The sequence below is a fragment of the Danio rerio genome, chromosome 12 (assembly GCF_052040795.2).
Source record: "Danio rerio strain M-AB ecotype USA chromosome 12, GRCz13ab, whole genome shotgun sequence".
NCBI lineage: Eukaryota > Metazoa > Chordata > Actinopteri > Cypriniformes > Danionidae > Danio > Danio rerio.
This window is the reverse complement of record NC_141032.1, coordinates 36,972,194-36,987,500: the sequence shown is the minus strand read 5'-3', so window position 1 is coordinate 36,987,500 and position 15,307 is coordinate 36,972,194. Positions and strand designations below refer to the sequence as shown.

The 15,307-nt window shown below is 36.1% G+C and overlaps 1 long non-coding RNA gene across 1 annotated transcript in view; it reads left to right on the top strand.

Moving 5' to 3' along the window:
- LOC147834517 (uncharacterized) overlaps positions 1-15,307 on the top strand; it is an 83,852-nt gene that overhangs the window by 40,861 nt on the left and 27,684 nt on the right. Inside the window, exon 3 of the long non-coding RNA XR_015504357.1 lies at positions 7,348-7,468. This is a non-coding gene — a long non-coding RNA (uncharacterized LOC147834517). The remainder of the gene's footprint in view (positions 1-7,347; positions 7,469-15,307) is intronic.

The following is a 15,307-nucleotide window of genomic DNA, read 5'->3' as shown; positions in this document are numbered from 1 at the left end:
TGTGTGTGTGTGTGTGTGTGTGTGTGTGTGTGTGTGTGTGTGTGTGTGTGTGTGTGTGTGTGTGTGTGTGTGTGTGTGTGTGTGTGTGTGTGTAAATATGTTAAAGATACATTATATAATTAATATTACACAAAGGCACCATTTGCTGAGGAAGTCTTTTGACTCTTCAGAATGAAGAACTTACTAAAACTATAAAGAGAATGACAATATGCATCTTGCACAGGGACAAATGTAAATTCCCACAACACTTGACACTTTACAAGTTACATAATTAGCAACATTTCTCTCTAAAAAAAATTGTAAAACATAAACACACAGCAAAATAATACTAAAACTATTACTACTAATACTTGTATTACGTTATTGTGCCTCAAATAAAAGGCTACATTTGCAAGGAGGTCTAAGCATATATGTGGGTTTAATGGTCTTAATTCAGTTTTACTGAACTAGAGAACTGCACAATTGTATAGTCTAAAGATAAGAATATGCCAGTGGTTGCACATTATAAACTTTAAGGCAAGATGCTACATGCAAAACAGTATCTCATGAACCTGTCAATGTAAAAATGTTGGGCTTTTTGGCTTTCATAAAGTGTTTTAGTTTAATGCAAAGAAACATTCACAATACACATTTAAGGGTTTCCTGTCTGTCCATTTCTGTCAAAGGCCTTTTTCTCCAAATAATTTCTTATATAACACTCACAGTATGACACTTTATAGTTTTGTTCATATCTATTTTCAGAAGATTGTTATAGAGGGATGTTTTATAAATAACTGCTTGATTATAAAATACAGATTATATATATAAAATATAAGAAAATGTTGTTTGTTGTTCAGAGTATTGTTATGGAGGAATGAAAGAGTAAAATGCCCCAAACGTTGACTTATATTGCCAATTTGTCAAAAAAAAAAAAAAAAAAATGAAAATGATCAAGAGTTTTAAACTTGACTTTATTCAATGTTTAGATCTGTGTGCTAGAAACATGTGCAAATTATTGCATATTTAATTAAACAATACCTCATTTGCATATTTAAGGGGATAGTTCACCCATGCAAAAACATCTGCCGTTGTTTATTCACACTTAATTTCTTCTTAAACCTTTTTACTTTTTATTTGTTCTGTTGAAAACAAAATGGGGGTGTTGCAGTGGCACAGTGGGTAGTGCTGTCGCTTCACAACAAGAAGGTTGCTGGTTCGAGCCTTGGCTAGGTCAGTTTGAGTTTGCATGTTCTCCCTGTGTATAGGTGGGTTTCCTTTGGGTGCCTCTGTATTGGGTTAGCTAAATTGGTTAAGCTAAATTGTCTTTAGTGTACGGGTGTTTTCCATTGATGGTTTGCAGCTTGAAGGGCATCCGCTGCATAAGCATATGCTGCAATTGTTAGTGGTCCATTTTGCTGTGGTGACCCCTGATAAATAAGGGACTAAGCTGAAGGAAAATGAATAAATGTCTCTTTTTTTAAACCAAAAAATCTAAGTCTGAGCTCCTCATCGTTTCTAAATTGGCATTCTGCAATGAATATCTGTGGCGACCCCTGATTAATAAAGGGACTAAGCTGAAAAGAAAATGAATGAATGAAAACAAAATAAGATATTTTGAAGAATATTGGAAATTGGTAACCATTGACTTAGTATTTATTAGTATTTGTTTTCTGCCTCTGGATGTTATTGGCTAAAGGTTTCACAAACTTTTTTGTGGATCAAGTCAAGGGGGAGTAAAAGATGACAGAATTGTACATTTCTCAGGGTGCTTTCACACCTGTGAATCGATTCAGTTGTTCCGAAACAGAGATTACAAATGTTACATTGTTGCTCTTTCCTCTGGAGCGGTTCACTTTCACACTGCAAAGTTTCTAATCGGACCAAAAGAGCTAAAACAAGTCACGTGTGAGTAAACTCTCCTCACATTGGTCAGAGTGTCAGGGTTTATTTTGCAGAGTCCCGCTTAGCTGTCAGGAAAGGTGGTGGTTTAATGGGGATTGACAAGGTGCGTGCGCGCGACGTGTCTGAGGAGAGATGCGGTGGGGAGGGGTGAGAAGGGTGCGCGATAATGCCTATTTGAGGACCGGGAGGGAGACGCGAGATTACCGGGAGATCATCACTCGTTTGCGGGCATCCGGAGATTCGCGAAACTTCCCGCCCTACTCATAATTCTCTTTTCATATAGCCATATGCCTATTACATATCCATAAAACACTGTGATATAACCGTGCTCGGATCGGATCGCATTCTCACTAAAATCAAACCGCTCCAGTGTTAGTTTCATTCGAGCCGATTGAAATTAGTGATTGAAATTAGCGAATTGAAAGCGATTACTTTGGCGCGGAACAGATCGTGATTGCCCTGTTCACATATGCCAAACGCACCACACTAACTGGGCAAACGAGACAAAAGTGTAGGTGTGAAAGCACCCTCAGTATGGTGATAACTAAAAAAACTCTAGCACTAAATTCCCTGAGCATTAACAAGGTACTTTGTATAACTAGCAATTCTTGTGTGTATTACCTCTGCTTGTTTAATCGCTTCATGCTATACAGTGCAAAGTATTGATAGCGCTTCACTTTTTCCACATTTTTTTTGTTACAGCCTTATTCCAAAATGTATTCAATTCATTTATTTCCTCGAAGTTCTACACACAATACCCCATAATGACAATGTGAGAAACTTTTTTTAAATTGTTGCAAATGTATTAAAAATAAAATAAGCTGAAAAATCTCATGTACACAAAAATTCATAGCCTTTGCCGTAAAGCTCTAAATTGAGCCCAGATACATTCTGTTTCCACTGATCATTCTTAATCTGTTTCAGCAGTTTAATTGGAGTTCACTTGTGGTAAATTCAGTTGATTTGTTGGTTTGATAAGGCATACACCTGTCTATATAAGGTCCCAGGGTTGACAGTGCATGTCAAAGCACAAACCAAGCATGAAGACAAAGGAATTGTCTGTAGACCTCTGAGACAGGATTGTCTCGAGGCACAAAGCTGGGAAAGGTTACAGAAAAATTTCTGCTGTTCTGAAAGTTCCAATGAGCAGTGGCCTCCATCATCCGTAAGTGGAAGATGTTTGGAACCACCAGGACTCTTCCTAGAGCTGGCCGCCCATCTAAGCTGAGTGATAGGGGGAGAAGGGCCTTAGTCAGGGAGGTGATCAATAACCCGATGGTCACTCTGTCTGAGCTCCAGCGTTCTTCTTTGGAAAGAAGAGAACCTTACAGAAGGACAACCATCTGTGCAGCAATCCACCAATCAGGCCTGCATGGTTGAGTGGCCAGACGGAAGCCACTCCCTGCCTGGAATTTGCCAAAAGGACTCTCAGACCATAATAAACAAAATTCTCAGATGAGACTAAAATTGAACTCTTTGGAGTGAATGCCAGGCAACACATTTGGAGAAAACCAGGCACCGCTCATCATCAGGCTAATACCATTCCTATAGTGTAGCATGGTGGTGGCAGCATCATGCATGTTTTTCAGCAGCAGGAACTGGAAGACTAGTCAGGATAGAGGGAAAGAAAAATTCTGTAATGCACAGAGACATCCTGAAAGAAAACCTGATTCAGAGTGCTCTGGACCTCAGACTGGGTTGACGGTTCATCTTCCAGCAGGACAATGACTCAAAGCACAGCGCCAAAATAGCAATGGAGGGGCTTCACAGCAACTCAGTGAATGTACTTGAGCGGCCCAGTCAGAGCCCAGACCTAAATCCTATTGAACATGTCTGGAGAGATCTGAAAATGGCTGTACACCGTCGCTTCCCATCCAACCAGATAGAGCTTAAGAGGTACTGCAAAGAGGAATGGGCAAAAATTCCCAAAGACAGGTGTGCCAAGCTTGTGACATCATATTAAAAAGACTTGAGGCTGTAATTGCTGCCAACGGTGTATCAACAAAGTATTGAGCAATTGAATACTTCTGTACATGTGAGTTTTCAGGTTTTTTACTTTTAATAATTTTAAAACAAAAAATCTTTTTCCACATTGTCATTATGGGGTATTGTGTGTAGAATTTTGAGGAAATAAATGAATTTAATCCATTTTGGAACAAGGCTGTAACATAAAAGAATGTGGAAAAAGTGAAGCGCTATGAAAACTTTCCGGATGCACTGTATATAATGCTAAATGTAATGTTAATGTAATTATTAGTTAATTTCTTTACCCTGTTCACAAGTAGTATCTTATTAAAATAATATTTGTTGCCTTTTTATAAATGATCATTTGTGAACACAGCTGTTGTGGTCTTGTATTTAGGCATGGCTGATATAGTTCATTGTGACTGCTGCTGTCGGTTTGGACTGTTGCAGTCTTTTCTGTCTCGTCTTTTCTGAAAGCATACGGCCTTCCCCAGGGTTCAGCTCTCCCGCCGCTTACAAACACAGACCCCCATCCCCTCCTCAGCAAGCATGTGGAACATGTCATACAGCTTTTTTAATGGCAGTACGTTAAGCTGTCAGTCACTCGCTCCCAAAGGGGTGTAACCAAAACCCCCCTCCGCCACCTGCTGATCCCCCGTCCCATCCCGTCTCGTCTCTGTCCAGGCCCGGTATAACAGTCCATCTCTAAGACATGTCTAAATTAAACCGCTGCTATATAGATCTACATTTATATGGCAGATTTTAAAATATCACTTCTGCTCAGATACAGGGTCGTAAGACGAATGCACAATATCACGTACTGTATATGTCACTCTTCATCGGTAAATCAGTGCTGTATAATCACACACCTGGTGTGAAATGACACTTTGGAAATTAACAACATGACACATTAGACTGTGAATGGTATTTTTATGTAATGTATGCATGTCATATAGAAATGCACGGTATATTGGTACTATACTGTGTTTGGGCTGATATTGAACTTACCATTTCTCAGGATTATTAAGAAATATATTTAAATATTGAGATTAAATATGTATTTCTTAACTCTTCTGTGTTGTTTAAAAATAAATATAAACATGTCTGAAAACAGACATTTGGATGAAATGTCATCAGTAGCTCGCAGAATTAAACAAATCATAAATAATATTTTCAAGTGGATGTTTAACTTTTTTTCTGTGTACAAAACCGGTTTAGATGTATCAGACTATATTTATTAGGAATTTATGAACCCTAACAGATTTATCTTGTAGAAATGACAAAATTAAAATTTATTTTCAACCTTCATGTTAAAATATTGTCATGTCTAAAATCACTTCTACAGTAGCATTTATAGCTGTTCATTGAAGGGATTAACAGCAAAAATCAGACCAAGGCACGCGAAAAATGTTGAAAAAATATCAAAAAGCCTTTATTGACGGCGATTCCTTTAAACTGCACAGTTTTTTAAGGAATAGCATGTTAATAAAGGCTTTTATATATATTTTTTCCACATTTTTTGAATGCCTTTGTCTGAATTTTGCTGTTTATTCTGATGAATTCCTTACCCAAAGAGCATGGACACATTATTTAAGCTACCCCTGAGCACGGTTTGTTTGATTTTGGATCATTATTAAAGGAATAGTCCACACACACACACTAATAAAGAAAATTCCGTCATTATTTACTAAATTTCATTTATTGATTCTTTTTCTTTTTGGCTTAGTCCCTTTATTAATCAGGGGTGGCCACAGTGGAATGAACTGCCAACTTATCCAGCATGTTTTACGCAGCGGAAGCCCTTCCAGCTGCAACCAAACCCTTGGAAACACCCATACACTCTTGCATTCACACACATACACTTAGAATAATTTAGCTTATTCAATTCACCTGTACTGCATGTCTTTGGACTGTGGGGGAAACCGACCCAGCTGTTGCTCGAACCAGCAACCTTCTTGCTGTAAGGCAACAGTTCTAACCATTGCGCCACCGTGACAACCATTACTAAATTTTTAACAGCTCTTTTAGTTTTACTTTCAAACACAAAAGAAGATATTTTGAACATATATTGACCTCAAAAGTATTTTCTTTCCTACTATGGAATTTGACGCCAGCAAACATCATTCTTCAAAATATAATAAGAAAAAAGAAAATAATGATGATGTCATTTTCACTCATGTGTGAACCAACCCTTTAAAATTGTCAGTGTTTTAATATTAGATTTACTAGTTATATTAAGGCCCTCACGGAATCTGTGCGTGCAGAATTCTGCAGATTTCTGCAGATTTTTAGCCCATCATTGATTCTGTTCATTTTACCTGCATGTGTAAATGTGTGTAAATTTATAGTTATTCAGTATTTAAGTTAATTTTTAGTAATATTTTTGACTAATATGAAAATATTCACATGATTTATTTACAATACAATTTGTAAAGTATGCTAAGTTAACATATGTTAAGTTTTTAGTTATGATACTTCCAAAATCATTCCACATGAATCTGCAGATTTTTTAACAAAATTCTGCGCTGAAATATCACAAAATGTCTGCAGATTCTGTCTGGCCCTAGTCTTATAACAAACACAACACAAAAAATGCTGCAAATCTGGAGGAAAGTAACAGCAAAATCATTTCAGGCTGCATAATATCAGACAAATGTCCCATAAAATCCTAGAGGTACTGAATAATCAACGCAATCTCACGGCAATTTGTAATTTTTTTATTTAGTGGCTAATTCGTATGAATTTGTATGATCTAATTCGTACAATTTAGTACGATTTGCTCATCACCCAATAACAGGTGGGGTTGGGTGCCACGCCTCCTTTTTAAAATCGTACATTTTCGTATGACTTAACTGGTAAGAATTCGTACGAATTAGACACTAAACTGACAAAACGTAAAATACTTACGTTTCCTCATGAGATCAGGCTGGAATAATGCCATGTACAGTTGAAGTCTGAATTATTAACCCTCCTGTATATTTTTGTCCCCAATTTCTGTTTAACGGATAGAAGATTCTTTTTAACACGTTTCTAACCATCATTTTAATAACCAATTTCTATTCTATTTCTATTCGATTTGATCTTTGCCATGATGACAGTAAATAATATTTTACTAGATATTTTTCAAGATACTAGTTTTCAGCTTAAAGTGACATTTAAAGGCTTTACTAGGTTAATTAGGCAAGTTATGATAATTAGGCAAGTCATTCTAGAACAGTGGTTTTGTTCTGTAGACAATCAGAAAAAAAATGCTTAATGGGGGCTAATGATATAGATATTAAAATTGATATTTTTTAAATATTTTTTTTTTTTGCTGAAATAAAACAAACATAAAAAAATGTTTCTCCAGAAGAAAAAATATTATAGAAAATACTGTGAAAAATTCCTTGCTCTGTCAAACATCATTTGGGAAATATTTGCAAAAGATTATTTTTTTTGACTTCAACATATATGTTTGAACCTTCCTACAGTGTGTTGTGTCTGTTTGTGTGTGTGTGACAGCACTGGAGCCGAAGAGTGTGGAGAGGGTGAGAACAACAGACCTGCAGGAGAGACGGAGCACATGGAGAGAGCGGAGTTCGATGAACAACAGAAGAAGGGGAAGGAGCGAGACAGGACCCCGGTGAGAGGGAGGAGGGGGTGATGGTGGAGGAGAGACGCCTCGGGGAAAAGCACAGACAGAGAGGAGGTGGCGGGGAAGCGCAAACGCTCTTTGTCTGTGTCCTCCTCAGGCACTACAATAAGCACTCTCAGAGAGAACCAGAGAGAAAAAGGATGGAGCAATAGATATAAAGAGGGAGAGGGGGAGAGATAAATGGAGACAAAACAGTTAAAACCGATGAAGCCAAAGATTAAGTGACAAAACGTAAAAAGGGGCTAAAGATATGGACAAGTCGCAGGGGGGAAAACTAACCGAACACGTGTTAAAGGGATAGTTCACGAAAGAATGAACATTTCTGACTGTTTACTCGCCTTCAAGTGGTTCCAAACCTTTATGAGTTTTTCTGTTAAACACACACAAGAGATATTTTGAAGAAAGCTGCAAAGTCTGCAACCATTGACTTCCATAGTAGAAAAAAACAAAATATTTTCTTATAATATCTTCTTCTGTGGTTTGAAACAAGTGAAGGGTGAGTAAATGATGACAGATTTTAATTTTTGGGTGAACTATGCCTTTAAGAAAGCTACTTTGAATCTGTAGATCTGGAGGTATTTTGAAGTTAAAAACGACTGTCTTTTAGAAAAAGTAGTTCGATATTTAAAGTAGTGATGTGCCACTGGTTTCCTTTCCGATCTGATACCAAGTAAAATGAAGGCGAGTATCGATGATACCGATCCGATACTGATATTTTGCTCAAAAATTACTGTTTGGGAAATTAAAGTACCAAGTAGTGTACTAAAAAGTGTCACTTCATACTGAATATGAGACGTATTTTGGGTTATTCTCGTTTATTGATGAAGAATTATCCTACAAAAAAGAGCCAACTTACATATTCATTGTCACAAAAACCCAAGTCCCCAAAATACAGACACATCGCCACATTTTCTCCTTCTGTATACCTGGATAGTTCCTGCCTGATGCACATAAGGACTCTGAAAGTGATGTCTGTCTCGCCTTAGCAACACCTGTGCTTCTTCTTTCCTCCTCTTCTGACTGTCTAGTTATGATGTAGTCATATTCTGTCTTGTGATTTATGTTTGATAAGGTTTGTGGTATTACCACAGTACCTCACTGTTTTGTTGCACTTGTCACAAATTGCATCGTTTGAGTTTATATAAGCGAAGTAGCTATACACATAACTTTGCTTGCGGTCACCCATATCCAGTGACAGCATGACTGAACAACATGTGCCAGCGGACTGAGTGGCTATCTAGTGTGCTCTGCAGTTGTACAGTGTCATATTGGGCACATGACTTGGCAGGCGGAAGAACAAGTATTTGCGACTAAGTTGGCATTATTCAGGTAAACTAGGGTAATTATGGTTACTTTCCGCTGTATAACTATTTCCAATAAACTACATATCTGCTCTAAATTACTGAAATATCAATATTTTGATAGGACAATCGATTCTAGAACATAGCTAGTATCGGAGATATCGATATTTTAGTATCGATCCGCACATTATTATTTTAAAGTTGCAGTGTTTATAGTACATTCAACCAAATAATCTGGTCATAAATCAGATTGATGTTTTAAAAACCTTGAGGTAAAAATCTATATCATTTTGATTAAGCTCTTTTTAATTCTGATCAAACTGATGGAGCGGTGTAGATCTGAAATAATCTCATTGTAACCATTGACTTCCATAGTAGGAAAAATAAAACTTTAGTCAACATTTTTCAAAATATATTTTATTTTGGTTTGAAACAAGTGAAGAGTGAGTAAATGATGACTGAATTTTCATGTTTGGGTGAACTATGCCTTTAAGGAAGCTACTTTGAAACTGTAGATGTGGAGGTATTCTGAAGTTAAAATAAAACATATACAATATATATATATATATATATATATATATATATATATATATATATATATATATATATATATATATATATATATATATATATATTTTTTTATTTTTTATTTTTTTAATTGCTGTGTTTAAGTACATTCAACCAAATATTCTGGGCATAAATCAGATTGATGTTTAAAAAACCTTAAGGTCAAAATCTATATGGGTCTGAGTGAGCTCTTTTTAATTCTGATTAGACTGATGGAGCGGTGTAGATCTGAAATAATCTCATTGGCAAGAAAAACACTTGAATTTGACAATTATTTGGCTGTTAACAAAAATAAACAAGTAGCGCCATGTTGTGTATTAAGGCAAAAAACCCCAAGAACACTTCCTCCTCTGCCCCTTAACTGCTCAAGATTCACTGTAAAATACTTTTATAGTTTTCATACAAAGCATATATTAAAATGTGTTCATCTGGGATGTCCTATCAGTTTTATTTGTGTGCAAATACAATAAGAAATGTAATCTATTTTGAATATGGCGGCACGTTGGCTTAGTGGTTAGCACTCTGGCCTCACAGCAAGAAGGTTGGTGGTTCGAGTCATTGCTGGGTCAGTTGACATTTCTGTGAGGAGTTTGCATGTTCTCCCTGTGTTTGTGTGGGTGCTCCAGTTTCCCCCACAGTCCAAACGCATGCGCTTTAGGTGAATTGAATAAACTAGATTGGCTATAGCGTTTTAATGTGTATGGATGTTTCCCAGTACTAGGTTGCAGCTGGAAGGGCATCCGCTGCTTAAAACATAGCTAAGTTGCTGGTTCATTTCACTGTAGGGACCCCTGATAAATAAGGGAATAAGCAGAAGGAAAATGAATTAATTAATAAATATTTTAAATATCTGTAAATATTCCTAATCCCAATCCACACATATTTTTTCTGTGAGTTATAGGTGCTCTTCTTTAAAAAAAAATTGTTTTTGTGCATTAGGGCAATTAGAAACAATTCATTGTACATTCTATTTGTTTGCAACGGCTTACCTGTTCTTTAGTTTTTTTATTATTTTACAAAATAAACAGACCAAACATATTTTCTCATCTTATATTAACAGTTCAGCTCAGTGTGGGATTTTAGGTGGATTTAGACAGTAATGCAGTTAAACGTGACTTCAATCAAACTAAAAGAATTAAATGGATAGTTTACCCAAAGCTAAAAAATTTTACTCACCCTTTACTTGTCAAAAACTTTTATCAGCTTCTATCGTATGTTTCACACAAAAAAGATTTTTTGACAAATTATTAGAAACTGGTAACCATTGACTTCCATAGTATTTGGATATAGAAGTCATTCCTCAATATATCTTCTTTTGTGTTCAACAGAAGAAAGAAACTCATAAAGGTTATAGGAACCACTTGAGGGAGAGTAAATAGCGAGGAATTGTTTTATTTTTGAGTGAACTATCCCTTTAAGCTCATAAATCATAGAAACTATATCAAATACTATTACATGTAAAACTCTATGAAGCTTGTGAATATTTTTCAAATTATGTAGATTTTAGATTCTACGATACTATATAAGTAGCACAAAAGTGAAAAGGTTGTCAATTTAGGACGATAGCAGAGGATTTAACATACAATACAAACGCCATGCTTTCAGCAGAACAAAGGAATTAATGTTTGATTATTAGATTTTTCTCAAGCTATGAGCACCTTTTTAGCCCTTATTTGCAAACTATATTTCTTTCATTTTAAAAATTCTTTCATTTTACATCTAGAAATGATGCAACTTATTAAAACCTGATAATATTATTAATAATAGTGGTAATAATATGTAGTAGTAACATATATCCGTTGTAAATAAACAGAAACTTCATATATAGTGCATTTATAGTTTATGATATTATATTTGCGCATATACATTAGATTAATCTGTACTGAAGCCAAATCCTAGCTAATCTATCAAATAACTTATAATAACTGTCCAAAAGCTAGTACACCCACATTTATATCTAAGGAAAAAAAAGTTAAATCATTTTATTTTAAAAAGAGCAAAATTCATAAGAAACAAAAAAATGTATAAGATTTTGTTGAAATTTAGTATTTTGTAATTTTTTTTCAATATTTCACATCAATTTAAATGTATTATTTTTTCTATTTCTAAAGATGTTCAGTGACTAAAATATTATTTCTAATTAAAAAAACATGTTTTATAAGTCAAATTATCAAACATCAATTGAATAAATCAAATATGTTTCATTTTGTTTAAATGTTCAAAAATATATTACCAATATTCACTGAGAAATGGATTCAAATATTCATTTTCTAAATGGGGGCCACTCATTTATGTTGAGCTCTGTATATTGCAAAATAAAAAGCTGTTCAAATAAATCAAATCAAATAAAAAGCTCAGCCCTTGGCTCATAAATGTGCCCAAAGTCGAAGAAACATCCAGATAAGATTGGCTTTGTTGCTTTTAGTTATTTACTCACTTAGACAAAGATAAAGAAAAGTAAAGAAAGGAGTAGGGGGCTTAAAGAAATAAAGGCAGATAGTGAAAGGTGGAGAAAGAGTGCAAAAAGATTGAGTGTACTGCTGAGAAGAGAAATGTTGAGTGAGTTTGTTTTGTCACTGAAAGCTTCCACCTGCCACTTCAGCAGTTCCCGCTCAACCGACCCACCAACCCCCTTAAGCAAATCCCCGCATACACACACACTCACTCACACACACACACACACACTGCGAAAACAGGCTTTACGTTTAACCATAACACAGGTGTGTCAGGGGGCCTGAGGCAGCACTGTCTGACTGACAGACACACTAAACCAGTTTGCCGCTGCGCTGTCATTATCCCCTGTATAACCAACACGCTATACGACCCACTGTTTGACTTCTGGAGAAGTTTATACAGGCCTTCAGTATGTCTGCTTGAGGACATCAGTGGCGGAAATGCACAGAAGCAGTGTCTTGTGCAACTGAACATACGTGTGAAGTGCTGCGATTAATAAGAAAAGTGGAAATATGGGTTGTTGACGTGACTTTGCATTTTCACCATCATACATGACAATATTGAATAGAATTAGTATTGACATCATTTAAAATGGGCAACCTGGTGGCTCAGTGGTTAGCACTTTTCCCTAATAGCAAGAAGGTCACTGGTTCGAGTGACCTTCTGGGCCATTTGACGTTTCTGTGTGGAGTTTGCTTTGGTATAGGTGAATTGAATAAACTAAATTGACCGTAGTGTATGTGTGTGCATGTGAGAGTGTATGGGTGTTTTTCAGTCTTGGGTTGCTGCTGGAAGGGCATCCGCTGTATGAGATATATGATGGATAAGTTGGCAGTTCATTCCGCTGTGGTGGCCCCTGATGAAAAAAGGGACTAAGCCGAAGGAAAATGAATGAATGAATAAATCATTTAAAATTGCAGTAAATGGTCAAACATTTCTTTGTCTCTTATTATTTACACTTCATTGAACATGTACACATAAACATGACCTATACACGATATAACTGCAGGTTAATTTGTTTATATATAATAACTTTAAGTGTTAAAAGCTATTATTCATTTATTCATCTTCCTTCTGCTTAGTTCCTTATTTATAAGGAGTTGCCTCTGTGGAATGAACCACCAATTATTCCTGTATATATATTATAGACACACTTATATTTACACACGCACTCATACACTAAGGCTAATTTATTTCATAAAATGTATGTGTAGAACATGCAAACTCCACACAGAAATGCCAACTGAACCAGCCGGAACTCGAACCAGCGACCTTCATGCTGTGAGGCGTCGTAAAATCGTTGATAAATACCTAATATTACAAGTGGTTACTTTAGTAAATGGCAATTGTTTTATTCAAAAAAAATTATTATAATTAATGTTTTGTCACTGAAAGCATTGTCCTCTTGTGTGAGACTATATGCTTATTTATTTATTAATTTTGCTGGGTTTTCACCTTAATTGGACAGAACACTACTAACAGAATGTGTGGGGAGCAGAGTGAGGGCAAGGATCGGCATAGGACCTCGAGGTGGGAACTGAACTTGGGTTGCCGTGAGCCCTGAAGTGCATGTTTCGACGCACTAACCACTACGCCATTGGCACAGACCCTATATGCTTATTTTAAATGGGTAATTCCACTTAGTTAAAGGATCCCGTTCATGATCATGTGACTGAAGCCCCCAGTGAAGCCCATGATCTGAAGGTTAATTTTTTTGTTTAACAGTTTTAGAACCACTATAAAGCCTAAGTTTTGTTGTCTTTTGTTGTGAAACCCCTATTTATTAAAAATGTCCAGTAAGTTCGACAAGTCTTGTAGAAAAAAAAGAATTCATAATTAATAATTTATATATAAATTATTCATATTTTCCTAATTATTCATAATTCCCTATAAAATAAATAGCACTATATGAAGATAAGTGTCAAAGAAGGAAGACAAATCACGCTCACGCTATTTGTATATATTTTGCTATAGTCAAACCACAGGACATTTTTAGGGTCCGAAAAAAACTGTGAAATGAATAATAGTGATATTTTCTCACACACTAGGCTTAAAGCTACACAAATAGAAATATTTTTTACTTAAAAAAATGTTTTGCAAAAAACAACTACCTTATCTTTTTTTTACCTGTTTATTTGTTTGATTGAATTTGTAAGTAGTGCTTGCTTATGCAAAATTTGCTAGAGTGTTTCTGTTTGGTTGCCAAGACATTCAGTGTGGTTGCTGTGTGGTTGCACGGGTGTTCTGGCTGGTTTCTTACTGGCTTGCGTCAAAAGAACCTACATTCAAAATGTAATTTTGTTGAATTGTATAAATATGTTGAAAACAGAAATGACATTAAGGTGGCGGTGGCACAGTAGGTAGTGCTGTCGCCTCACAGCAAGAAGGTCGCTGGTTTGAGCCTCGGCTGGATCAGTAGGCGTTTCTCTGTGGAGTTTGCATGTTCTCTTCGCGTTTCCCCCACAGTCCAAAGACATGCTGGTCAGGTGAATTGGGTAGACGTAATTGTCTGTAGTGTATGAGTGTGAATGTGTGTGCATGGATGTTTCCCAGAGATGGGTTGCAGCTGGAAGGGCATCTGCTGCCCTAAAACATATGCTGGATAAGTTGGAGGTTCATTCCGCTGGGGCGATCCCGAGCTAATAAAGTGACTAAGCTGAAAAGAAAATGAATGAATAAATGAATGAAATGACATTAGCAACACTCTTGCTTGCATTTGTGCACAAGAGACTAAATGTGAGCCCAGATTTATTTATGCAAAACTCATTCGTTTTTATTAAAAATTATTTTATTTAAAAATGTTTTTAAAACTTTGCAGCAATATACTGAAAACAAGCATTTACACAGCTGAGAGTGAAATTTAGATAAATGTGCTGCCCTCTTTCCTCTCAGTAATAAAATATACATAAAAACAACAGTTAAGAAAGTATCTGATCGTGGCGATATAGATTTGTTTATACAAGTTTTGTGATTTATTGCCATCATGTAGAAATTATTAACATTACACTATCATTGCTTGATTATGAGGTATGTTTGAGACTTTACACTAAATGCACTACCTGATAAAAGTGTTGTCGTCGATCCCAGTTGTAAGAGCCTGTTGAACTGCATCCCAATCATAGCAAGATTCTCCCAGAAATCAGTCAAGTTTAGTGAGGGAAAAATAATGGGTTATATTCAGTATGGGGTTGTGCAAGAGATCTGCAGATTGGATGGCAACATCAACAGCCTGAGATATCAAGACATCTGCTCTGCCTATTACGTTAAAAACCAAAGGAGAGGGCAAATTCTTCTCACACTTCAGTCTCCACATCAAAGTTCCTGAAAACAAAGAAGGTCAAGGTGCTCTAGGATTGGCCAGCCCAGTCACCAGAAATGAACATTATTGAGCATGTCTGGGGTAAGATGAAGGAGCATTCATTGAAGATGAATCCAAAGAATCTTGTTGAACTCTGGGAGTCCTGAAAGAACACATTCTTTGTCATTCCAGATGACTTTATTAATA